The sequence below is a fragment of the Sminthopsis crassicaudata genome, chromosome 3 (genome assembly GCF_048593235.1).
Source record: "Sminthopsis crassicaudata isolate SCR6 chromosome 3, ASM4859323v1, whole genome shotgun sequence".
NCBI lineage: Eukaryota > Metazoa > Chordata > Mammalia > Dasyuromorphia > Dasyuridae > Sminthopsis > Sminthopsis crassicaudata.
In genome coordinates this window covers 83,068,940-83,096,140 of record NC_133619.1, presented here as the reverse complement: position 1 = coordinate 83,096,140, position 27,201 = coordinate 83,068,940, and the positions used below count along the sequence as shown (strand labels likewise).

At 34.6% G+C, this 27,201-nt stretch overlaps 1 protein-coding gene and 1 long non-coding RNA gene across 5 annotated transcripts in view; one reads left to right on the top strand and one right to left on the bottom strand.

Annotated features, from left to right (window-relative positions):
* The first annotated feature begins 422 nt into the window (after positions 1-422).
* The window catches only part of CFLAR (CASP8 and FADD like apoptosis regulator), a 70,656-nt gene continuing 43,877 nt past the window's right edge, over positions 423-27,201 (top strand). Inside the window, exon 1 of one of the 4 annotated variants that reach the window (XM_074299083.1) lies at positions 423-1,154. The gene's annotated coding sequence lies outside the window, so the exon portion shown is untranslated. Of the gene's footprint in view, positions 1,155-19,270; positions 19,768-24,420; positions 24,777-25,903; positions 25,962-27,201 lie in introns of those variants that run through there. The other 3 variants (XM_074299081.1, XM_074299084.1, XM_074299085.1) reach the window with 3 other exon arrangements.
* LOC141560595 (uncharacterized) lies at positions 16,318-19,906 on the bottom strand. The gene is made up of 3 exons (XR_012487749.1): positions 19,601-19,906; positions 17,679-17,850; positions 16,318-17,579 (listed from the first exon to the last, which is right to left on the bottom strand). It is a non-coding gene; the product is annotated as an uncharacterized LOC141560595 (long non-coding RNA).

Sequence of the window (27,201 nt, the reverse complement as noted above, 5' to 3'; positions counted from 1 at the left end):
AAGATAAGTCCACATTTCCATAATATATACATTGTTGTGGCTCAACACAAAATAGCTTTAACACCACAAAAAAAGAAAAGAAAAATTCCATTTTGATGAATTTGAGGGAAAAAAATTAAAAATGGGGGAAATTTTTAACCTTTCATAATAAAAGGTCCCCCAGCTTTCCATTAGAAAACCATCTTGAAACTAGACTTTTCACTTGTGCGAGGGTTGAGTGGGTGGAGTATTACAGTGCGTATGACTAATGAAACAGCTCTACTGGCTGTTCATGCATAGATCCCATTAGAACAGGAAGGGACTGCAGATTTCCTCATTTTATAGAAGAGAAGCAGTTAACTGAGTCACCTATTATTCAGAAGTCAGAGGGGAGTTGGAACAAACGTCCTATGATTCTACTTTCCCAAACGTTCATCCATTACTGCACACATCTAGTTCCAACTGTCCCCTCTGCCCCAAAGTCCACTCTTTTCTCTTTAATTGGAATAAAGGTAGCTAGTAATATTTATAACACGTAGGGCTTTGTGTTATTTCTTTGTAAAAGGAGTGAAAATTTATAAGATGGCATGTTCAGAGGACTCCACATTTAGAACTCGAAGGAACCTTAAAGATCAACGAGTTCAATCTCTTCTTTTTTCAGCTAAGGAAACTGAGACCTGTGACTTACCTAAAGTCACACAGGGAGTAAGCAACACAGAACCTTTAGGGACTTTTCCAGCTCGAAATCCCCATGGCTTGTTTTTTTTAAAAATAACTTTTATTGGTTTCTTTTGTGTTAACATCAACCCTTATAACTTTGAACTAGCTACGGTATCAAAACCTTCTAATCACAAGAGACCGTCAAGCTTGGACACCAACAATGGAACACTAGTGCTGGGCGTGGACAAAACCGGATCGGCGACTGAATCTGCAAGTTTTGTATTGGTCCTGCTCAGCAATCCTTGCAGCTCTGGGATAGACCTTTTTACCACCAGGATCCGGGAAGGCTCGTTGGTAGACAAATTGTGTAAAATTCTAGTAAAAAGTCGCTGTCCAAGTTCTGAGGAGTGGGCGCAGGAGGCAGCCTCTTGGACTCAGCGTGGATCAAATAGCCCACTGACCAGAACCTCACTTCTACTTTAGGATTCTGGAGCTCCGGGGCCTCAGCTTTGAGGGTGAGTTACTTACTCCTACTTTCTTCCCCCTTTTTCTTTAAGTTCCCTTTCCCTAATGTTGTAAACACGCTCCGTTCTCGTGGGTCCTTGAGAGACAGGAGGGCGAACTGTTGACACATGGATCTTAGTTGATTCATAGGTGGGTTGTTATATGTTTAAATCTTTATTTTGTTGGGCCTTTTTTTTTGACAGAGTCCCGCACCTAGCTTCTTGTTGGACCTGGAAGGGAGAAGAGACAGGAAAAGGATTGAGACATCCTACGCTTGGGAGGTCCCAATGATTTCTTGTCCGGATAGAAAGAGGAAGTTTTATTTCCGGCCCTGGTCTTTGTTTGCCTTTTAGCCCCACTGAAATCTGGGCTAGTACTCTAAAGTTTAACCTTTTCTTTTGTATAACAGTGAAACTTAATGACTAATGCGCAGGTAGCTAAAACTTTGCAGTTTTCATTTAAATAGTCCTGGGAGCTGGTGTGTTTGTGTGGTTTCATTTGCGAAGGATTGGTTGTTGAGGAAAAATAATTCTGTGCAGAGAGAGGAGAGACCAAAGATTATTCTTTATTATTTTATAACTGGATTCCTGATGGTGGGCTTTTTATCAGGGGAGAGGTGGGTCCCATTCATGTTTGTTGAGCTTTCTAAGTTGATCAGTTTTCTCTTCAGAAGAAAATATCTCAAAGTTGCTACTTCCAAATAGTTTTTATAGGGCTGATGGCTAGAAGGGACCTTAAAAAATCATTTTAGCTTGTTCAACACTCCTTAATTCATCTTTTTTACAGATGAGGAAACTGAGTCATAGTTTCCTTGGGCCTCTTTTTCTTCTTCTGTAAAGGGGGAAACAATACTATCATTAACATCTACCTTGAGAATTGTGAGGAATATGCATTTTGTTTGCTTTTTTAAATTAAAAAATGTTTATATCGTTTGTTTTTTTTTTTTTACTCTACTTACCTTTTCAACTGTATCTTTATATATCTTTCTCCCCACACATTCACCTCCCAGAAAACCATCCCATATAATAAGGAGGGTGGACAGAAGTTCAACAAAACTAAATGACTTGGAAAAAATCTGATGTTATTATATGGAACACTTTATATTAACATCAGATTTTTTTCCATGTATTCCATGGAAAGTGTTCCATATCTCTGCTAAGAAGGGAAAGAGGTGCATCTTCTAGTCTCCTCTACAGGCTAAGTTTGGTTATTGTAATTACAGGAGAAAATTTTTTTTTTTTATTAAAGCTTTTTATTTTCAAAACATATGTATGGATAATTTTCTTTTTTTTTTTTGTTATATTTTAATAGTTTTTATTTACCAGATATATGCATGAGTAATTTTACAACATTGACAATTGCCAAACCTTCTGTTCCAATTTTCCCCTCCCACTCCCCCAAGATGGCAGGTTGACCAATACATGTTAAATATGTTAAAGTATAAATTAAATACAATATATGTATACATGTCCAAACAGTTATTTTGCAGAACAAAAAGAATCGGACTTTGAAATAGTGTACAATTAGCCTGTGAAGGAAATTCAAAATGCAGGTAGACAAAAATAGAGGGATTGGGAATTCTATGTAGTGGTTCACGGTCATTTCCCAGAGTTCTTTCGCTGGGTGTAGCTGGTTCAGTTCATTACTGCTCTATTGGAACTGATCTGGTTCATCTCATTGTTGAAGAAGGCCTCGTCCATCAGAATTGATCATCATATAGTATTGTTGTTGAAGTATATAATGATCTCCTGGTCCTACTCATTTCACTCAGCATCAGTTCATGTAAATCTCTCCAGGCCTTTCTGAAATCATCCTGTTTAACATTCATTTTTGTAAAATTTTGTGTTCCAAATTTTTCTCCCTATCTTATTTACTTTCCTTCTCCCCAAGACAGCAAGCACTTTGATATAGATTAAATATGTGCAATCCTTTTAAACATATTTCCATATTTGTCATGTTGTGTAAGAAAAACAAGACCAAAAAGGGAAAAAAAAGTGAGAAAGAAAAAAAGAAACCCAAAAAGCATTCTTTTTAATGAAATTTTATTTGGAAACTGTTGTTTGGATTGTTTTCTGGCTCTAGGACAAAAGGGAAGAAAGATTTCCTAGGTTATAAAGTTGAAAATACTATCCTTCAATTTACATTCAGTTTCCATAGTTCTCTTTCTGATTGGGATTGGCATTTGCCAGTGATCATCACAATCATCACACAATCTTGTTACTCTGTACAATATTCTCCTGGTTCTGCTCATTTGTTCATGTATGTCTTGCCAGCCTTCTCTGAAATCAGCCTGCTCATCATTTTTTTTTAGAACAATAGTATTCCATTACATTCATACAGCATAATTTATTTAGCCATTCCCCAACTTATGGGCAGCCTCTCAGTCTCCAGTTCCTTATTACTACAAAAAGAGCTGCCACAAACATTTTTGCACATATAGGTCTTTTTCCCTCTTCCATGATCTCTTTGAAATACAGATCCAGTAGAGATAGTGCTGGAGCAAAGGATATGCACAGTCTTATAACCCTTTGGGCATAATTTCAAATTGCTGTACAGAATGGCTAGATCATTGCACAATTCTGCCAACAATGCATGTAGAACTTTTCAGTTTCAAGTAATCAATCTATTTTATTTTTTGTAATTGTCTCTATCACTTGTTTGGCTAGGGATACATTACTACTTATACTTGTGAGAAACAGATGATCTGTTTCTCTTCTAATTTTTAAAACTAGTTTGATCTTTAATATTAATATTGCATATCTATTTAGAATGTAGAATTTGATGTAAGAGAAGAACATTCTTTTTAAAATTCAATTTTGTTTTATTCATAATTTTTTTGAAAAAGCATTCTTTTTAATGAAATTTTATTTGGAAACTTTTGTTTGGATTGTTTTCTGGCTCTAGGACAAAAGGGAAGAAAGATTTCCTAGGTTATAAAGTTGATGTGCCTGGAACAAGATAAGACTTCATAAAAAATTTGTTGAAGGATAGAGTTAAATTGGCAAAATGAGAGGTCAGCAACATTGCTTCAGATTCCCTCAAACCTTTTCCATAATTACCTAGAAAATGTACCAAACTGAATTCTCTACAGAAAAGCCAGGAAGAAGTCACAGTAAATAATTTTTTAGGTCCAGAATAGCTTTGGAAGATCTGTCTGCAGACATTGGGAGTGTGGGACAGTCAGGATGGACAGAAGCATAGCAGAACACAGCAATAGTTACTACTTAGTGTTCAGGGACAATGAGACAATATCTGGGCAGAAAGAAATTCTAAGGGACTTCTGTACTGCTTCTGGAAGCAGGAATGGGTACTGTCTGGCATCTCTGTTGCCCAGCTCTATTGTCTAGTTTCAAGTTGTAGTTCCAGAGAAGAGAGAAATAATTGTGATTAAAAGGGAGCAGGGATCAGAGTAGGAGGAGAGCAGAGTGCAGATGAGGAGGGCAATGAACAAACTTTTTTTTTTTCAGATTACACCACATTGGAATCATAGAAAACTTACAGGCTTTTAGACTGAGTTGTAAAAGCAAACGTAAGTCATCCCTCTCAGAAATGAGTAGAGCCCAACTCTAACATAAAGTTCAAACTCAAAAAGTAGGCCTGAATAATGAGCAAACAAACGAATTTTAAAAAAAGAACCTGATCATAAAAAGCTACTATGGTAGTGGCCAAACTCAAGAGACAAAGTCAGAAGACAATGACAAGAAAACATCTATAAGCAAAACCTCAAAGTAAAATGCAGATTGGATCCCCCAAAAGCAACAGCAGAAAAACCCACAAGAATTCTTTATAAGAATTGAAAAGTTTTTTTTAAAAGTAAAAAAAAATACTCTTTAAAAAGTCAAATAAGGAGCAGCTAGGTAGTTCAATGAATAGAGCACCAGTCCTGAAGTCAAGGGGACCCGAGTTCAAATGTGGCCTCAAACACTTAACACTTCCTAGCTGTGTGACCCTGGGCAAGTCACTTGACCCCAATTGCCTCAGCAAAAAAACAAAACAAAACAAAACAAAACAAATAAATAAGAGTAGTAGAAGAAAAATTAGGAGAAGAAATGAGAGAGAGGAAATAGAGTATATAAGTGAAGGATATCAATTTATCTCTTTTAGACCTAGATAAAAGTTAACCAAAAAATAAACAAGAAAGAAGAAGATGAATAAAATTTTAGAAAAGTTAGATAGACCTCTAGGGAATATTGAATGGTAATAGAATGGAATATACCTTTTTTCAGCCGGCACTTTTATAAAAATTGGTCATGTATTAAGGTGTTAAAAATCTCACAAACAAATGCAGAAAAGCAGAAATATTAAATGCATATTCTTCGACCCTAATGCAATACCAAATTATATTCAACAAAATTTTTTTGAAGCATAGAAATTGTCATTGTGGCTATTTGTCCTTCATTCTCAAAAAGGAGCACAACATTGGGGAGGTGATGCTATGACATGCAAATAATTGGATTTAAATGAGGAAGAGCTTTGCAAAGTCACCAGCCTCACTTTCTCTTCTTATGCCATTTGGGTCCAGTGGCCAGATTTAGATCAGGATGGCAGGAGATGACCCTGCAAGCAGTGGGATATCTTGGCTTTTCTCAGAAAAAAAGAAAAAGGAAGAGAGGGAGGAAAGAGGGAAGGAAGAAGGTGGGGAAAAAAGGCAAGGAAAGAAGGAAGGAAGGAGGGTAAAAGAAAGAAACAAACAAAGAAAAGAAGAAAAAAAAAGAAAGAAAAATAGATAGATAGATAGCTTTGTGTCTCAACTGGCCACTTCCACTTAGGTCCCTAACTTCTCCTCCTTCTCAAAAAGGTTGTTGTTTTCCTTTGTTCTTAAAGAGGACTATGACATTATGGACCATAATTGAGTATCTGATTGGATGGCCACACTCAAAGTTCAATGTTAATCTGGCCTGAATTTGTCATTCATATATTCTCAAAGTACAAAGATTGAATTTGTGCTATTTAATAATCTTACTAAGGACTAATATAAAGACAAGATGAATATTCATCCAATTTGCAGGTGATACAAAGCTGGAAGGGATACATAATATATTGAATGACATTCGGGATGTAAAAGAATTTTGACAGGCTAGAGGATTGGACTGAATTAATAAAATGAAATTACAGTAAGGATAAAGTTAAAGTCTTATATTTGGATAAATAAAACTCATACCTGTATGTATAGGTAAATGTTCTGAAAGATTTAAATGGAACAAAAGCTCAATGATTTAGTAGAGCAGGATGATAGGATAGCCAAAAATACTAATCTGATCTAAGGCTGCACTGAGTGTCATGATTATTCAAGAATTAGGAGTTGATACTCCCACTGTTCCTGATCTTCTGGAAACTAAATAACCTACCTAATCCTAAAGAATGAGTGGTTCCAAGAACAAATAATAGAAACAGTCATTTTAATTTAAGATAATGACAACAATGAAAATAACAAAATTTGTGGGATACAGTTTTATATCTACAAAAGCTTACATCAATAAAAGAGAGGAGCAACATATCAATGAATAACTTTAGAAAAATGAAAAAGAACTAGAAAAACAAGTTTAAATCTACCAATTAAACACCAAGAGAGAAATCCTGAAAAATAAAAGGTGAATTAATAAAACCAGAAGAAAAAATTAATGAGCTAATAAATAAAATTAGGAGTTAGTTTTGTAAAGAAAAGAATAACAATGAAACAGATGAACCATTAGTTAATTTGATTTTTAAAAAGAAAGAAAAAAATCAAACCAGTATCAAAAATGGAAAGGAAAATATAAAGCCAATAAACATGAAATAAGAGCAATATTAGTATCACTATGTCTATAAAACTGATAATCTAAAAGAAAAGGATGAATAACTTAAAAAATATAAATTGCTCAGATTAACAGAAGGTGAAATAGAATACTTTTAAAAACCCTATCTTAGGAAATGAAAGAGAGAGCTGAACCAAGATGGTAGCAAGTAGATAAATCTCTATGTGACCTCCTCCAAATTTCCCTCAAATCAACAGCAGATTAAGCCTCTGAAATGGTTTTGGAGTAACAGAACCCACAAATATTTGGAGTACAACAAATTTCCATAAGATGATACTTTGGAAAAACTTCAGAAAAAGTCTGTTTCAATCAGGCAGGGGGAGAGACTGCTGAGCCCAGACTTCAGAGGAGGGAGCCCAGGGCAAGGAGCTGGGGCAGGAAGCCAGGACTTAGCATCAGTGCACTGGGGACTCTACTGTGAGGCTCTTTGGCTATTCTGTTCTGTTGAAAGCCGATGGTTCAGCAAATTTACTGTAAGATACCCCAAAACTAATACAAAAGGCAAACTGTGAGCCACTGAGCCCCAAAGAATGAGGGACCTGGCCATGCCTACTCAGTACCAGAAGTCAGTCAGCATCATCAGCACCAGGGAAAACTAAACTAGCCGTAACCTCAATCTTAAAAAAAAAAAAAAAAAATGAGCAAGAAAGCAAAAGAACTCTTGACAGCTTTTATGGAGAAAGAGAACAGACCTCAAACCCTAAGGATCCTAAAGGCAAATCAGTTCCAAATAAAACCCCAAAGGGTGATATGAGTTGCCCTCTTTCACAAAGCTGTCCTGGAAGAATTCAAAAAAGGATCTTAAAAGAGAGTTAGAAGAAAAATGGGAAAGGAAATGGGATCTTTGCAAAAGGGTATAGAAAAGGAAAACCTGAAATTATCTGAATAAAACTTTAAAAAATTGGCTTGATGAAATGGAAAAAGCATATAACTCCTTACAAAATAGATATAAAAAAGAAAATGCAAGTAAACAAGTCATAAATGATCTCTTTAAGAAAAAAAAATCCCAGGGGCAGCTAGATGGTATAGTAGATAAGAGTACTGGCCAGAAGGACCTGAGTTCAAATTCAGGCCTCAGACTTAACATTTCCTAACTGTGTGACTCTGGACAACTCACTTTACTCCAATTGTCTGAAACACACAAAAATCCTAGGACCAAGTGGATTTATAGGTGAATTGTACAAACATTCATTGAACAAATAATTCTAAGAGCATATAAACTGGAAAAACTAGGTAAAGAAGGAGTCCTTATCATATTCCTTTTATGATTAAAAATATGGTTTTTGATTGATGCTTAAACAGGAAGAGTTAAAACAGAGAAAGAAAGCTTTCCATAATGAATGGTGATACAAAAAATAATTAAATATTAATAGGGAGATTAGAGCAAGATTTCACAGACACACATAAATATTATATATATATATACAGAGAGAGAGAGAGAGAGAGAGAGAGAGAGAGAGTGTTTATGTGTGTATATGACCAGACTGGATTTATACCAGAAAAGAAGGATTGGTTCAATATTAGAAAAAATATAATATTAATTTACTGTATCAATAGCAAAAACAAAAAATCATGATTACTTCAATAAATTTAGAAAAAAGCTATTGAAAAAATACAACACTTATTCCTATTAAATGCACTAGAAAGTAAACGGAACTTTCCTTAAAATTATAAGTAGTATTTATCTAAAACCAAGAGCAAGTATTATCTCTTAGGGGGGGATAAGAATGTTTCTAGTAAGTTCAAAGACGCAGCAAGAGTGTTCTTTATTACTATTAATATTTAATATTGCACTAGAAATGTTATCTACAACAATAAGACAAGAAGAAAAATTGAAAGAATAGTCACAGGCAATGAGGAAACAAAACTATCACTTTGCAGAAATTATGTTTACTTAACCAACTAAAAAACTAGTTGAAACACCAACATCAGCAAAGTTACAGGATATAAAATACACCCACAAAAATCATTTGATTTTTATATATGTTCAACAAAACCAAACAGGAAGAGAAAGAAATTCTATTTAAAAGGCTCAAAAACAGACGTGCCAAAATACACACAGGAATCATATGTGAACACTTATAAAACAACCTTCATGTCTTAAAGATTTAAATAATTGGAGAAACATTTATTACTCATTGGTAGGAAAAGCCAATATAATAAGATAATAATACTACCCAAATTAATTTGTATATTGGGGTCATATCATTCAAACTACCAAAGAATTATTTTATAGAGCTAAAACATAACAAAATTGATCTGGAAGAACAAAAGGTTAAAAGGGAATCAATGAAATAAAAATGTGAAGTGGGCCTAGCAGTACTATATTTATATTATACTACAAAGCTGTAATCAAAGCAGTCTAATAATGGTTAAAAAATAGTGGTTGAGCAGTGGAAAAAAATTAGGTACACAATATCCATGTTTGATAAACCAAATTATGCCAGCTATTGGGGCAAGAACTCACTATTTAACAAAAATTCCTAGGAAGTGGAAAGTAATCTGGAAGAAACTGGACATGGATCAACTTCTTACACTGTATAACAAAATAAGGAAAGATGTGTAAAAAATTTAGAAATAAAAATTGATTTCTTAAGTGGGATAGTGGATTATGCAAGAAATTACTTGTCAAATCTATAGTTAAGAGGGAGAGATCATGACCAAACAAAAGATAAAATGCTTTTATTTACATAAAATTAAAAAAGGTTTTACACAAACAAAACCAATGCAGCCAAAATTGGAAGAACAGTAGGAAACAAAGCTAAGTATGTATAGAATAAAAGCCATTTCTCAAATGACAAAAAGTCAAGGGATATGAGTAGGAAGTTTTCAGAGGAAGAAATCCAATTTATTCAAGTCATATGAAAAAATTCTCTAAATCATCAATAATTAGAAAGATTTAAATTAAAACAACTCTAAGTATTACTTTATGCTTATCAGATTGGCTAAGATGACAAAAAAGGAAAATACAAATGCTAGAGGGGGTGTGGGAAAATATGTGTGAACTGGTACAACCAATTCTGGTACAATTTGGGATTATGCCCAAAGAAGTATAAAATTAGGCATATTCTTTGACCCAGAAATAGTGCTTCTAAGTATTTAAAGAGAGAAAAACACAGGAAAAGAGACTATATGTACAAAAATATTAATAACAGAATTTTTTTTTTGCAGTGGTAAAGTATTGGAAATGGGATGCTCATAGATTAGAGAATGGCTTAACAAGTTATGAATATGATGGATTATTATTGCACTGTAGGAAATGAAAGGGATGCTTTGAGAAAAATATAGTAAGATTTATATGAACTAATCTTATTTTTTTTTTAAGTATAGCTTTTTATTTACCAGATATATGCATAGGTTTTTTTTTTAGCATTGACAATTGCAAAACCTTTTGTTCCAACTTTTCCCCTCCTTCCCCCTACCCCTTCCCCAGATAGCAGGTTGACCAATACATGTTAAATGTGTTAAAGTATAAGTTAAATACAATATAAGTATACATGTATATGAACTAACCTAAAGCAAAGTTAGCAGAAGTAGAGGAACAATGTATATAGTAACAGCAATATTGTAAAGATAATCTTTTATGAAAGACTAGTAACTGTGATCATTTCCAAAGGACTGATGATAGGGAAAATGGTATCTACCTCCAGACAGAGAACAGATGAAATGAGAGTGCAGACTTAAGCATTTTTTTCTCTTTTTAAAAAATTTCTTACCTTTCTTGGGGTGGTGGTGGGGGAAACAGAGCTAATATGAATTCATATGCAAAGTATTTCTTCCCTTTTTAATGGATGAGGAGGGTAAATGGAGGTAGAAAACAATCTGTTAACTATGAAATGTAATAGAAAAAATTTTAACTTAGTTAAACAGGTTAAAAGCTAAGAAGTTCAGGAAAGCTGAAACCTTGAGGGAAAAATATATAAAATATGTATCCTTCCTTGAGTCTTTCCCCTCTACAAGCCATTCTCTACTCAGCTGTTTAAGTGATCTTAAAATTCATGTTTTACCATGCCCTCTCTATTCTCAATCAATAACCTCCAGGGCTTCTATTGATTCTAGGATCAAATAAAATTCTCTGATTGGCTTTTTAAAGTTCTTTATTACCTGACCTTCTACCTTTCTAATCTTATATTTTACTCCACCTCTCTCATAACCACCACATACCTGTAATCCAGTGACAATAACTTCTTTACTGTTACTTAAACAACACACTTATTTCTTGAGTATGAATTTTCACTGACTGTCCTTCATGTCTGGAATTCTCTTCCTCTTTGTCACTACTTCCTGACTTTTTTCAAGTTTCAACTAAAAATTCCACCTTTTGTAAAACAAAGCAAAAGAAAACAAAAACAAAAAACAAAACAAAACAAAAAAGTCCACAATTTCCTGTTTTCCCTAAATGCTATTGCTTCCCTCCTCTCTAAGATATCTTGTTTGCCAGGGACACTGATACATTGTTGGTGGAATTGTAAATACATCCAGCCATTCTGGAGAACAGTTTGGAACTATGCTCAAAAAGTTATCAAACTGTGCATACCCTTTGACCCAGCAGTGTTACTACTGGGCTTATATCCCAAAGAGATCTTAAAGAAGGGAAAGGGACCTCTATGTGCCAAAATGTTTGTGGCAGCCCTTTTTGTAGAGGCTAGAAACTGAAAACTGAGTGGATTCCCATCAATTGGAGAATGGCTGAATAAATTATGGTATATGAATGTTATGGAATATTATTGTTCTGTAAGAAATGACCAACATTCAGAAAGGCCTGGAGAGACTTACATGATCTGATGCTGAGTGAAATGAGCAGGACCAGGAGATCATTATATACTTCAACAACAATACTATATGAGGATCAATTCTGATGAATCTGGCCCTCTTCAACAATGAGATGAACCAAATCAGTTCCAATGGAGCAGTAATCAACTGAACCAGCTACACCCAGAGAAAGAACTCTGGAGATGACTATGAACCACTACATGGAATTCCCAATCCCTCTATTTTTGTCCACTTGCATTTTGGATTTCCTTCACAGGCTAATTGTACACAGTTTCAAAGTCTGATTCTTTTGTACAGCAAAACAACTGTTTGGACATGTATGCATATATTGTATTTAATTTATATTTTAACATATTTAACATGTAGTGGCCAACCTGCTATCTTGGGGGGGGGGGAAGGAGGGGAAAAATTAGAACAAACGGTTTGGCAATTGTCAATGTTGTAAAATTACCCATGCATATATCTGGTAAATAAAAACTATTTAAAAAAAAAGATATCTTGTTTGCATATAGCTATTTGTATGTTGTCTCCCCCATTAGATTGTGAATTCATTGAAGGCAAACTTTTTTGTCTTTCTTTATATGTTCAGCCAGAGGTTAGCCAGTATCTTGCAGATAATAACTGCTTAATCAGTGTTTATTAAAAATAGCTTTTTATTTTCAAAATACATGTAAATCTAGTTTCAACTTGCAAAACCTTGCTTCCAAATTTTTCTCCCTCCCTTTTCCTCTCTCCCTCACCTACAGTAAGTAATCCATTATATGTTAAACTTGTGCAATTTCTTATATGTATTTCCAAAATTATCATGCTGCATAAGAAAAATCAGATCAAAAAGAAAAAAAATGAGAAAAAAAGCAAACAAACAACAATAAAAAAAGGTGAAAAAATCTATGTTGTAATTCATAATCAATTCCCAGAGTCTTCTTTTTGAATGCAGATAGTTCTCTCCATTACAAGTCTATTGGATTTGGCCTGAATCACCTCATTACTGAAAAAAGCCAAATCCATTAGAGTTGATCATTGCATAATCTTGTTGCTATGTACAATGTTCTCCTGGTTCTACTCACTTCACTTAGCAGCAGTTCAGATAAGTCTTTCCAGGCTTTTCTGAAATCAGTCTGCTCATCATTTCTTATGGAACAATGATATTCCATTATATTAATATATCATAACTTATTTAGGTATTTTCCAACAGATAGGCATCCACTCAATTTCTAGTTTCTTGCCCCTACAAAAAGGGCTGCTACAAACATTTTTGCACATGTGGGTCCTTTTCCCTTTTTTATGATCTCTTTGGGATATAGATATAGTAGAGAAACTGCTGGATTAAAGGGTATGCATAGTTTGATAGTCCTTTGGGCATAGTTCCAAATTGCTTTCCAGAATGGTTGGCTCCTAATTCCATCAACAATGTATTAGTGTCCCAGTTTTCCCACATCCTCTCCAATATTTATCATTATCTTTTCATTATTTCAGGCCTCTTTTAAAGTCCTACCCTACAGTTTTATTTTAACATGTAAATTCACAAGACCTGCATCAGTTTGTCTTTGTATCCTCAGTAAGTAGAATTTAGAATAGAAGGCACCAAGACATGTAGGCTTTCACAAGCTACAATTTCTGGTAGAGATGACCAAACCTAAAAGGCAGCTGATGGAGATGAGATTAGATATGTTCTCTGCATCCAGAGAACAGAAAAAGGATGCAACAAAGAGACACATTTAGGTTTGGGGTCAGAAAACATTTCTTAACAATTAAAGCTGTTCATTATTACTCCTGGGTTTATATCCCAAAGAGATCATAAAAAAAGGAAAAGGACCCACATGTGCAAAATAATGCTTGTAGCAAGCAGCTCTTTTTTGTAGTGGCAATGAATTGGAATTGAGTGAATACCCATCAGTTGGAGAATGGTTGAATAAGTTGTGCAATTTGAATGTAATGGAATATAAGAAATGATGAGCAGGCTGATTTCAGAAAAGCCTGGAAGGATTTACATTAACCGATGCTGACTGAAGTGAGTAAAACCAAAAAAACTTTGTACACAAAACATTATGTGATGATTAACTCTGATGGACCTGGCTCTTCAACAAAGAGATGATTCAGGCCATTTCCAATAGATTTGTGACTGAGAGAGCCATCTGCATCCAGAGGGAGGACTATGCGAACTGAATATGGATCATAACATAGTATTTTCATTTTTAAAAAAATTGTTGCTTGCTTGTTTTTTTCCCTTTCTCATTGTTTTTTTCTTTTTTGATCTGATTTTTCTTGTGCAGCATGATAAATGTGGAAATATGTTTAGAAAAATTGCATATGTTTAACCTATATTGGATCATTTGCTTTCTAGGGGAGGGAAATAAGGAGAAGGGAGAGAGAAAAATTTGGAACACAAGGTTTTGCAAGAGTTAATTTTGAAAACTATCTTTGCATGTATTTTGAAAAGAAAAAGTTGCATTAATAAATAAATAAGGCAGCAAAAAAAAATGCACATATTTAACTTACATCAGATTGCTCCCTCCCTGTCTTGGGGAGGGGGAGGTAAGAGAGAAAGGGAAAAAATTTTGAACACAAAGTTTTACAAAAATGAATGTTGAAAACTATGTATTTGGAAAAATAAGGAACCATTGAAAAATTTAAAATACAATAAAATAAAATCATATGCCACCATTGATAAGCAGTTACTGTCCAAAAGTGAAATGGAACTGCCTTGCAAGGTGGCTCTTTCTTGGGAGTTTTCAAGCAAAAGTTGGACAATCATTATTTCAGGATTTCATTTCATGTATTGGATGGTCCTAGATGGCTCCTAAGGTCCCTTTCAGGTCTCATACGTTATTATTTTGTGACAAATACAGAACATATATTTTTAGACCTCTAGTCTAGGTGTTAAGGAGACTCCTTAATTCAACAAACATTTGGTAACTACTAAATTCTATTTACTGAGGATACAAAGACAAACTGATGCAGGTCTTGTGAATTTACATTTTATGGGAGAGAATGCAACATATTTTTTGATAGATAAATGTAATACAAATTAGTTTTTTTTTAAGTGTTTGTTTTTCCAAATACATGTAAAGATAGTTTTTTTCAACATTCACCTCTGCAAAACCATGTTCCAAATTTTTCTTCCTCTTCCCCCTACCCCCAAGGTCTTCTTCCCTCCAAGATAGCACACAATCTGAAATAGGTTAAACATGTGCAATTCTTCTAAACATGTTTCTATATTTGTCATACTATATAAGAAAAATAAGATCAAAAGGGAAAATCATGAGAAAGAAAAAAAGATGAAAATACTATGCTTTGATCCACATTCAGTCTCCATAGTTCTTTCTCTAGATGCAGATGGCACTTTCTAAAACCTATCAGAATTGCCTTGAGTCACTATGGTTGAAAGGAACTAAGTCCATCACAGCTGATCATCACATAATCTTGTTACTGTGCACAATGTTCTTTTGGTTCTACTCACTTCACTTAGCAGCAGTTCAGATAAGTCTTTCCAGGCTTTTTTGAAATTAGTCTGCTCATCATTTCTTATGGAACAATGATATTCCATTATATTAATATCATAACTTATTCAGCTATTTCCCAACAGATGGGCATTCATTCAATTTCCAGTTCCTTGCCACTACAAAAAGGGCTGCTACAAACATTTGCACAATACAAGTTGAGTTGAAAAAGGAAAGGCACTAATAACTTGGGAGACAAGGAGAAATATCTTGGAGAAGGGAGCACCTGAACTGAAACTTGAAAGATTCTGATTGGCCAGAAGATTAGTTGCCATACCAGTCTTTTTTGTGAGACCAATTGTCAAAGAAAAATATAAATATTGTACTCTGGGCTTTAAGTATAAATTTAAATACTTTTTATTAATTTAACTTTTTTGAGGCAGCTAGGTGATGTAGTGGATAAAATACTAGGCCTAGATTCAGGAAGAATTTAACTTAAATCAGAAGTTAGGCAGACTGATTGATTTCTGGCAAATCTCTTAACCTCTGCCTGCCTCAGTTTCCTCAACTGTAAATTTGGGGTTTATAAAAGTACCTGTCTCCCAGGAGTTGTTTTGTAGAAATGAAAAATCCTTAAAAGACAAAGTTTCTGGGCAATTAACAATTTATTAGTTAGGCTAATAATCAATAAGTTGATGACTAGTGGTTTCCAAAAAACCCAAAATGTATAAGGTTAGGGCACTGAACACAATAGTCTTGTTTTCTTCCTTTCTTCTAAATTCCATTGTTGTCTGCTTGAGAGAGATGCTCAAGTCATCAAAGTCTCTTTGTGCTTTCTGATGTGCCAATCTGATATAACATTTTTAGGAATCTTGAATGTTGTTTATCCTTCATTGTTGAAGAGGACATGACATCAGGGAGATGATATCATGACTTGAAGTGAAATAGGGCTGTGCAGTCATTAGCCTCACTTTTCCCTCCAGAACTATGTGGGTCCAGTGGCCAGTTACAAATCAGGAAGGCCCCAGATGACTTTGGTCTTTTTAAGCTAGGTCTTTTTCAAGCCTCAATTTATCTAAGGCAACTCCCACTCAATAATTAAGGCGTAAGACATGAGGCAAAGAATGGCTTATTTTACTTTGTAACAAAACAAAACAAAACAACAATTAAAAAAAAATTTTTTTATTTTAATAGTTTTTATTTACCAGATATATGCATGGGTAATTTTACAACATTGACAATTGCCAAACCTTTTGTTCTAATTTTTCCCCTCCTTCCTCCCCGCCCCCCCCACCAGATGGCAGGTTGACCAATACATGTTAAATATGTTAAAGTATAAATTAAATACTATATATGTATACATGTCCAAACAGCTGCAAAACAACAATTTGAGAGAGGAAGACTCCAAGGGCTTCTGGTCAAAACAGAAGCAACTGTTATTTACATTCACTCTGAAGTTTGGGCTGAGACCTATTGTTGGCTAATCACCGAGAGAGCCAGATTTAAGTGACTTGTCCAGGAGTCTGAGATCTGAGGTCAGATTTTCCCTATTCCAGGCCCAGCACTCTATCTACTATACCACCTAGCTGCCTCAATAATATTAAATTAATAAAAATGTTTAGATTTGTGCCTGAAACAGGGTCACAGATCTAAGTACTCAAGGCCAGATTTGAATTCAGAAAGGTGAGTTTTCCAGATTCCTTGCCATCTAGCTGTCTGTCTGGTAGTATAAGAAAAATTCTGAACCCATTGTCCTTCATTTATAAACTGAAATGTTTTTATTATTTCTATTGTAGTTTTATTTTTTTTAATTTCAAAACTGTATGGCCCACTGAAATAGACAGGAAATTTGCCTTTCCCTGGGATGGACAAGAAAAGTTAAGGCTTTTTAATCTTGGGTTCAAGTAATTAACTTCACAAGTACAGTATTACAGAGGGAGGAAGACAAAGATTTTGTGTCTTAAAAGTTTTAGTGGACTTTAAATTAAGGTCAAGATGAATTAACAGTGACACAATAGCCCCCCCCCCAAAAAAAAAAAAGAAAAGAAAAAAAAAAGCTAATTCCATTCTAAGCTTCATTAAGAGTGGCTTATTGCCCAGAACAAAACAAAAAGTATTTTGTTCACTTTTGAGTTTCACATTACTGAGCAGGACTAGAGGAGGGGTAAAGTGCAGCGTGATCTTGGAAACATTTTACATCTCTTGTTGTCCTTGTGCAGGAGAGCAATGTGAAATAACCAAGCCCAAATAACCATCTTCAAATATTTGTAAGGCTAGCATGTGGAAAAAGAGTTGGATTTGTCTTGTCTGGCTTGGTAGAAAGATTCAGAAAAAAGAAAATCTTCCTAATAAGTGGAGCTGTCCAAAAGAGGAATGAATGGCTTGCTTCTGAGCAAACTAGGGCTCCTCCTCACTGGCAGGTGTCAATCTAGAATCAGATAATGGATTCATCAAATGATCGTGGAAAAACTAAATATAACATCATATCATCTGCAAAGAGTGATAATTTAGTTTTCTCATTACTTACTCTTAATTCCTTTAATCTCTTTTTCATCACTTATTGCCGAAGCTAGCATTTCTAATACAATATTGAATAGTAATGGTGATAGTGGGCAACCTTGTTTTACTCCTGATCTTATTGGGAATGGTTCCAGGTTATCCCCATTATATATGATGCTTACTGATGAAAACCATTGCATCTAAAGGAAAAAAAAAATCTAGGTTCTGATTCAGGGTCTGTTAAGTACTTTTGTGCCTTGAGTTGATTTCACATTCTCTAGTTCTTTTTCATTATCTCTAAAATGAAAAGATTGGAATGGATGACTTTTTCTTTCTTTTTAAAATTTTTTTATTCTTTTATTCCCCCCCATTACATGTAAAATCATTTTTTAACATTAATTTTTTTTTGAATTCCTAATTCTTTCTCTGTCCCTCTCTTTCACTCCTCTTCATTAAGGAAAAAAAAAAAGCAATTTGATGTATATTATACATACATATATATATATATGTATATATATATCCTTTCTAGCACTGAATTCATGCTTGCTTGTCAAAAATGTTTTAGAAGGGATTCTCACTCTATTTTGATTTAGACTTCAGAGATCCTTTCTAATTCTATGATTTTTGGGAGAATCTGGTCAGGAAACAGAAATAGCAACACCTCTATTTCTAATGAAGAATTTGAACTCTAAGGGTTCTCTTCCAGCTCAGCAAGGATTAAGTGGTTTCTGCCCACATGGAGATATACACAGTCACACAAATAATTACAATACAATATATTATGTAATAAGTTAATGCTATTTTTGTTCAAGGCTGGAAAGAAAGCAGTTTGGGTGAATGTGAAATAGATAGGGAAGAGAAGGGAAGCTTTCCTTCTGGAGGCTTTTCTTGAAAATGATCATGGCTCCTAAAATTTTCTTGAAGAATTTTGCCTGGATCTTTTCTTTTAAACCACTCGGTCTTATATTAATTTGCATCTCTCCTCTCCCCCAAGGAGATCATAATCTTGAGAAAAAAAGGAGCTTGTATACCTAGGCTTAGCATTATGACCCTGTGCTTGTTAGATACTTGATATACATCAGTTAAATTAAACAGAGGAAGTGACTTTTGAATTGGGTAAGAGTCCAACAGTTCAGCTAGGAGGCATTCTGGCCGGGATTATAGTAGACCTAGGCACTGAGAAAACAAAGGGCAGCATTGTTAGTGTGAACACTCAGTTTCTGAAGGAACTATTGGAAGATTAAGCCGAGAAAATACAAATTTGAAGTAAAATAAGAGGACCTAGAAAAGTTTAGACTTTTTAGTACATAATGGAGGGCGTTATTTTCAAAAAGGATTTTTCTTTAAAAATTTTTGGACTACAAGCCACTCCTTATCCCTCTCCCTCTAAATGCTGTCCCAGTAGAAGTGTGTGTGTATGTATATGTGTATATATCTATGTCTCTGTGTATTTAAAAGTGGGCGGGGTGACCAGATTGGGATCTTTTTGAAATTCCAAATAAAAATTATTCGGGGATCTACTCCCTTTTCCTGAGTCCCCACGGGAAAACCTTTGGGCTTGCTTCATCCCCACCCACCTCATTCTCTTAATGAGGATGTATTTTGAGACTGAGTCATTTTCAGGGCGTGGGAGTCAGAAACCGGGCGGAAAACTGTAGATGCGGGGGCTTCTCTAGGGGAAATTTCCATTCTTACGCTTCAGTCTCGAGAATTTAGGCTTTACGTAAGAAATTCGAAGCGGACACTTCGCTCTGGAGAGCAAGCAGTCAGCCCCAGAATACTGAGTTGGCTTCTGGGTGCATTTATACTGTGGTTTCCCCCACCCTTTTATATCCTCCCTAAAACCGGAATGATGAGAAATAATCTGCCACAACCAATTCCAGAACGGAATCAAACTCTAGGAGCTAAAACAAACCACTCCGGTTATGCTTCGCAAACTTTCTGACCCACCTAAAATTTCCTGCTTCCTGTTTCGTCTTCTTAGCTTGTAGAACGAGACAGTCTCAAGCGCGTAGCAACTGTTGCGTTGGAAAATTACAAACTGTTATTTCTACGTCTCCCCTGAGGTTCAGCTCCGCTGCCGATACAGAGCGCTGGATGCCCGAGCCTCCCGCCCCGTGAGTACCAGGGAGCCTTGGTCCCTTCTCCCTGTCCCAGCACAGTTAAATTTAGCTGGTAGTCAGTGAGTCATTTACCTGAGGACCCGGAGGCTGCGGGCCTAGACTTCCGCCGCTGCAGTAGTCCGAGTTTGAAGTTGAGAACTATTTACTTGGAGCTTGTGGACCACACAAAGCTTGTTTTTTTTTTTTTTTTTTTTTTTTTTTTAATTAAAACTGTTGATGGAATGAAGTTCTTGTCGGATTTAATAAATACTTTTCGTTCATTTATTAGACATTACTGATTATATTTTAGATCAACAAAAAAGGGAAACAATGAGAATAATTCACATTTGTATAAATTTGTATAGATTGATAGCAGGGATTCTTAATTTGTTTTATTTGTCATGGATGACCCTCCTCAATCACCCCACCCCACCCACCTTTTTTTTTTTTTTTTTTTTTGGCAACGTGGAGTCCTTAGAGTGGTTTTAAATGCACAGAGTAAAATCCATAGGATTACAAAGAAAAACAATTATATTGAAATACAGCTATGAAAACCGAGGTCATGGCCCTCTTTCCTATGGATGGACTTAGTATATAGTCCCAGGGTGTTCCTGGAATGTTCTGAGTTACCTAAATGCCCTAAAAAAGAGGTCAAGCAAAGGAAACTTTTTGTTTATACTTGTATTTGTGTTCATCCTAGGCCAAGCATCTGGTCCTTTTCTTTAAGCATTAATCATTTTTAATTGGAAAAAAAGTAGTCCTAGACTAATTACAAATCACTGAAAAACATGGGCCAATAGAGACTTATTTTGGTCCTGTTGATGGAACTTTAGACATAAGAAAAATTATTAATAAAGGCTTTAGTAAAAATAGAAAAGTATGATTTGGATTTTCTTCCTCTGGAGAGGAAAAAATGTTCCTGTTTCACTTTTTTATCATTTTATTACCTGTGCCTGACAAATTTCCTAAAACTTAGGACATTTAATAATTATTTCTTGACTGTTTGCTTCCTTTCCTCTCAAAAAAAAAAATGCTTCTGAAAAAGGAAATCATTGTGTAATATAAAATAATGATACTTGTGCTGCCTTCTTCACAGGGTTATTTGACAAACTCTAAAGTTCTCTATAGAAGCCCAAGGCTTCCAGTCAATAAGACCTGCGCTCAAATCCTGCCTCAGACACTTACTAGCTCTGTGATCTTGGGCAACTAACTCTCTGAGCCTCAAATGGTAATATAAATATATCCCCATAAATATAAATATATAAATGGGAGTAACAATAGCTCTTATCATCCAAGTTGTTGAAAATCAAATGAAGTAACACATGTAAAGCCTATTGCAAAACTTCATGCTAGTTGTTGTAGCAGCTGTTTTTTAAATTTGTCACAATAAATGAATAAATGAAAAATCATTTTAATTCTTATTATGCAATATTCAGCACTGGGCTACTACCAGGGTAAAAACAGTCCTAGCCCTAGAGGAGTCTATAATTTAAAAGCCAGTGGGAGCTGGAATGGAATGGAGTTAGGAAGATCTGAGAGTGAATTCTGCCTCATTCCCTTACTACTTGTTTGATCCTATATTAGTCACTTAATCTGTCTCTGATTCAGTTTCCTGAGAGATGAAAATCACAACTAACTTTACAAGACTGGGTAAGTCATTTCCTCAGTTGTAAAATAGTGCAGTTCTATGGCATTCATGTTGAGAGCTGTCCAAAAATGGACTAGATCTCTTCTTAAGGTAATGAAGTGAAGATGTTAAAGCAACCACAGGAACATCATGGGATGTTGTAGAGGGCATGCTTGCTTCAGATAGGCTAAATGACCTCTAAGTTCCCTTCTACTCTGAGATCTTCTGATTCTTTGATGGGAGAACTATAATTTACTCTTAGTTTTTCAGATAGGGAATGGAAGAGGAAGAGAAAGGAAAGAATGGGTATTAAGATTCTACTGTATGTGCTAAAGCTTTAAAACTATTATTCATCACAAGAGTTTTTTTCCTTTCTGTTAGTCAACAAGTGAGTACTTACACGTACTAGTAATCTTAAGGCATACTAAGAAACATAAAACAGTATTTTGGATATAGTTCATTCTCAGTAAATGTATACAAAATGTCTGTGCTTGTGTGTCCCAAGGGGGTGGGAAAGGTCAGATCATTGTTTACAGGAATGAAGTGTTTGTTCTGGGGATGACATTATTTCCTTGATGGGAGAGTGAATTCCAAATTCATATATTCCATGAGCTACATTCAGGGAATAGGCTTTTAAATAGTATGTATCTGTTTAATAGATAAAAGACTCAAATTGTGTTAGTTTATGATTGATTGAACTTTTGTGCATCTTGTGCTAATTTGTTGGCTGTGAGGTAAAATTAGAGGATTTTATGATTTGAATTTTTCTTCTTTGATATGACTGTTAATAGAATGAAATTCTTTTTTTTTTGAGAACTGTGTGTTTTCATGGTTCTGATTATTTATCATTTGGGAAATGGCTTTTAGTCTTATTTTATTTATTTATTTATTTTTGCTAAGTTCCTTTTGTTAAGATATCCTAAGCCTGGATATCAAGATTGTCAGAGAAATTTGATGCAAAGATTTTTTTTTTTAATACCTTCTTTTTATGTCAAAAGTTTCTCAATTTTGTTTCTAAATAAAGTTACCTATCTTATCTTTTATGATTTCCTCTTTGGTTAAAAGTTGACTCAGTCATAGCTGTGAAAAATATCTGATCTAATTTTTTTCAGCTTGTTCTTTTTGGGGGTGTGGCCTTTAATATTTAAGCCACATATTTGTTTTTAGTTTATTTTGCTCTATACAATGTGTTCTGAATCTAATTTCTGCTAAGCTTTTTCTTGTCAAATAGGGAATTTTTCCCTTATTAATTTATGTTCTCAAGTTTATTAAATTCTGGGTTATTAAGATCAAGTTTTTTTTTTGTTTTTTTTTTTAATTCCTAGGAAATGGTTCTCCATTTCTATGCTTTTGCAGCTGCTATGATTGAGGTTGGGAAAGGGGACCCAAAAGCTTGGGGTCACAGAGCAGTGTCATGAGGTATCTCAAAAGAATTTGCAGGCTAGAATGCATATCCAAGTCAATGGGGCAAAGTTTATTGTAATTATAACAACCTGGAGTGGGCTAAGTTCTAGAAGACATTAACAGAGAGCCAGGAGCAACAAGATAAATTTATAGGAAAAAGAGAGACCAGGAGCTTCATGTTACTAATTTACTAAATTTTATGGCTTACAAGTAGGTTTGAGGAGTGCTCTTATTCACTATTGTCTCAGGAACTTGGTTATTACTGACCAACAGATTATCTCTGACAGGCAGTAATGTTTGCAGTACTATTCTAAGTCCAGAAGACTTTGAAATCAGTAGTGGAAAGAGCTGTCAAAAGTTCTGGATGTTGGTCTTTGCTTTGACATTTATTCTATGATCACAGAACAAGACATTTCATTTTGGAGGGCTTAATTTTCTTATCTCTAACATGAGGATAAACTATACATTAAAAATTAAAAATATTAGGCACTTAGTACATGCTGCATACCCCACTTAATAATGGGAATACTATACAAGTAAATAAGACCTATTCTCAAGGAGTATCCATTCTAATAAGGACAGACAATCTCCTTCATGAAGGGAAATTGGAAAAGGAAGGTTGGGTGGAGATGATAGGGAAGTGACTTGGAGGCCTCAATCCAGGAGGCAAAAGTTTACCTGTGAGAACCCATTTTTTCAGAGTCCAAGATTCTGTTGTGAAGGAAATGAGGTTATGGTTAAAGTGTCACTTTACCATTGGACCTCTGTGAGGAAAATATATAAAGAAGCTTGAAGTGTTATGTAAATGAAAGACAATATAATTTTAATTGATAGTATAATGCAAGAGAAACTGAGGAAAGACAGAGATTGGTTTTTAATTTTTTAATTGTGAAGAGTTTAGGCTAGCTAACTCATGTCCAAAAATCATTCCAGCCCTGAGTGACTGAAGCAGGGAACTTTTATAGCTAACTAGGTTTGCAAACAGAATAACCTGAGTATATAGCCTTATAGGGGAAACAAAGACATATAAGGGGGGCAAGGAGATTGGATGAGTGGACAAGCCATGATTCCAGCAAAGGCTTATAACTTAGTCCTGACAGGATAAGGGTCAAGATAAGAAGGTTGAAGGTAGGAGACACCGAGGCAAGGGACAATACTCAAAAGGAGCGGAATTATCCCACCAAGGATTGACATAAGGCACCTGGAGTTTTATGACATAATGGTATTTCTAGACTTCCTTTGTGATTCAATTCTCCTATCTTAATGGCAAGAAAAAAAAGGGAGGGTATAATAATTTTATTCAGGGCATAACAATAAGATCCTTAGTGGATTTTTCGTGGGCAAAGAAAGATAAAGGGAGAAAGAAGAGAAATTTTGAAAGCATAGGTCAAGCCAGAATTTTATCATTCCCAAGTCTGGCCTTATCATTTCTCTTTTGGCCATTTAATGCTCTCCAAAACTGTACTTTCTTTTGCCCCTCCCCTTTCCACTTCCATCAGCAAAATAAATGTAACTAATTTGAAACTTTTGGCCCCATTTGGCTCAATGAATCACTATGACAAGTTGATTCTACCCCATTGGTTTCTAGGTTATTTGAAGGTTGAGGGTTGCTATTTAATCTCCAAAGAATGCCCATAAGTAGTCAGCTTGGGGAAGCTGAAGTTAAAGGGTCAGTATTTTCTTTAAATTACCACATGCTTTTTCTTGGATGCATTGTGAAGGTCTGAGTTATCAAGTTGTCATAGTGGAGTTACAGGGAATTTCTATAAAACTAGAATGCCATTTGAGCTGGCAAAAGAAGATAAAGAACTAAAAACAATGGAAATAACCTTGTAAGCTGAACCAATTGTTGGAAAATCAAAGGAAATCAGATATTTTCATTCAGAGAGACAGATTATATAGTAATGGTGAAGAGAGCTGGATGAATCCCTTCCTCTTCTGCCTAAACTAGACTAAGGGAAGGCAAAGAGCAGCAGCTGATATTGGAGAAGAGGTAAGTGAATAGTTTTGAGTTAGGCTGGAAGAGAAAGAAGCATGCATACTTTATTTCCATCTATGTAAAGGGTGGGAGCATGATGGGCATAGCTTATGAATGGGAGTAAAATTGTCTTTTACTTTGCATAGATCTCTATCTTCTGAATGTAGATAAATAAAATTGTAAAATTGAAACAGTTTGATTTCAGGTTTGGTTTTTTTTGGGGGGGTATCCTCATCACCTAGCATAGTGTCTTAAACAGAAAATAAATAAATTATAAAGTGTTTCTTGAATTAAGTCTATATTAGGCATCCTCCAAGGACTCATTGCTGAAATTCTAAAAGCATCAGTTTTTTTTTTTTTTTGCAGACACCCTAAAAGTGCCCAAATTGTAGCATGAAAGTATTTAATAATTACACCAAATTATTTAGGGTTTATCCACAAGGAATCAAAGAAGCTCCAAATTTTATAGACATAGAAACTCAAGGCCAGGAAGGTTAAGTGATTTACAAAAAGTGGACTTACACCAAGTAGTAACTAAATATCACAAGAGGAATTTGAGCTCAGAGCCAATTTTATTTCCACTGTGCTATGTTGCCTCCTGATAAATATTTAAAAAACAAATTTTTTGAAAAAAAATGTTTATATTAGATTATTTTTTCGATTTTAATCATGTAGCTGTCCAGTGAAAAGTGTTGAAACTGGAGGCAAAAAAAATCTTGAGTTCAAATCCTTCCTCAGAGACTCGCTCTGTGAGCTGCATAAACCCCTTAAATCTCTTTCTACACCAATTTACTCATCTGTAACATTTTAACATATGTAAAACAATTTGCAAATTATAAGGCAGTGTTATACTAGCTGCTCTTATTGTTTCTGGTACCCCAGAGTTGTGTTCTATCCTTCAAAACTAAGCCATTTTCTTTTGTATTTAGGTTCATAGAATTTGGGAACTGAAAGAGATCTTAGAGCTCATCTAATATAGAAATCTCATTTTGCAAATGACCTTAATTTACTCAAGGTCATGTGTCTGGAACATTTTGGACACTTTATAAATACTTGTTGACATCATTTAACATGTGACTAAATGTGATTCAACATGTTATCTTTATTTTTCCTCTTGTAATCTCTACATATATAACAGGGCTCTCAGTAAGGGATTTAGATCCCATGATCTAATCTAGCCAACTATTTCATCTCATATAGGTATGTGTTGGTGTATGTATATATTTTCTCACCTCTATATTAGTATGTGTGAATTAAACCTGCAGTCTTATTTTGTTAATTGACTTGTTAATTTCTAGAATAGGGATTCTTAACCCTGTGTGTGTGTGTATGTGTTTGAGAGAGGACAGAATATGAAAGAGTGGGTGAATGAATTTGTAAAACTCTCTTGCAGGAGAGTAAACCATTTATGGGCCTCTTCTCTAAATAATTTTGTTGCTTACATTCAAAATTGAAATATTCACAAGGGTTTTAAACTTCTTTTCTATTTGTTTCCAGTTATTTATAAAGAGATCATGTAAATGGATGAGGCTTGCATTGTAGTAAAGAATTTAGATGAGATTTACAATAACTTAACTGGTCAGGGATAAGAGAATTTTTGACTTAGTTTCATAACCATTAGCTAGTTATAAATTCCAAAAAATTCTTCAGTGTCCATTGAAAATTTATAACTTGTTTGGAAATATTTTATATGACTACTTATGTTTAATTGATTTCAAATTGTTTTCGTTCTCAAGTAGGGAGGAGAAGAGAAAGGAAGAGAGAATTCAGAATTCAAATTTTAAAAAAATGAATGTTAAGAGTTTTTGTTTACAGGCTAATTAAGAAAAGATAAAAATTAAATGTTTATAAAAATTTGTAGCTTGCCCTAATCCTTCCTACTTTTGTCATATAAACCACTTTCCTCTGTTAGCCTTTTATAACTTTTACAAGTTTATTTTTGAAATTTAACTTTTACAAGTCTATCTTTGAAATGTAAATCTCCCCTTTCCCCTTTTGACTGCTATTAGAATCCAATGGTATTTTTTTTTCTGATAAAACTAAAATTTACATAAGTCTTGTGAAAGTTTTATCTAGTACTCAGTAGCCATTTTTAGATACCTTGGGCTGTATTTTGAGCAGGTTTTAAAAATGTCTCTGAAGTCAAGTATAATTGGCAATAGTTTTTCCTCAAACAAGTCCTTGGATTTTTCTATTTTGAAGAAAATAATAAATTTCAGTTAAAGATTGGTGAAAATAAATGTCTTTTTCCCTTCCCCCATTCTACTTCTTAGACCCTTTGAAATTTATCTATAGCTCCTTTGCAGATCTGTGAATCCCAGTTGAAGAATGGCTGCTCTAGGTTACATTTGGGAAAAGCATTACCAAGTTTCAAATCTAGCATCTGTTATGATCCCATTGCTGTCTCCTCATCTTTGAAAACTTCCATAGGAATGGAGAA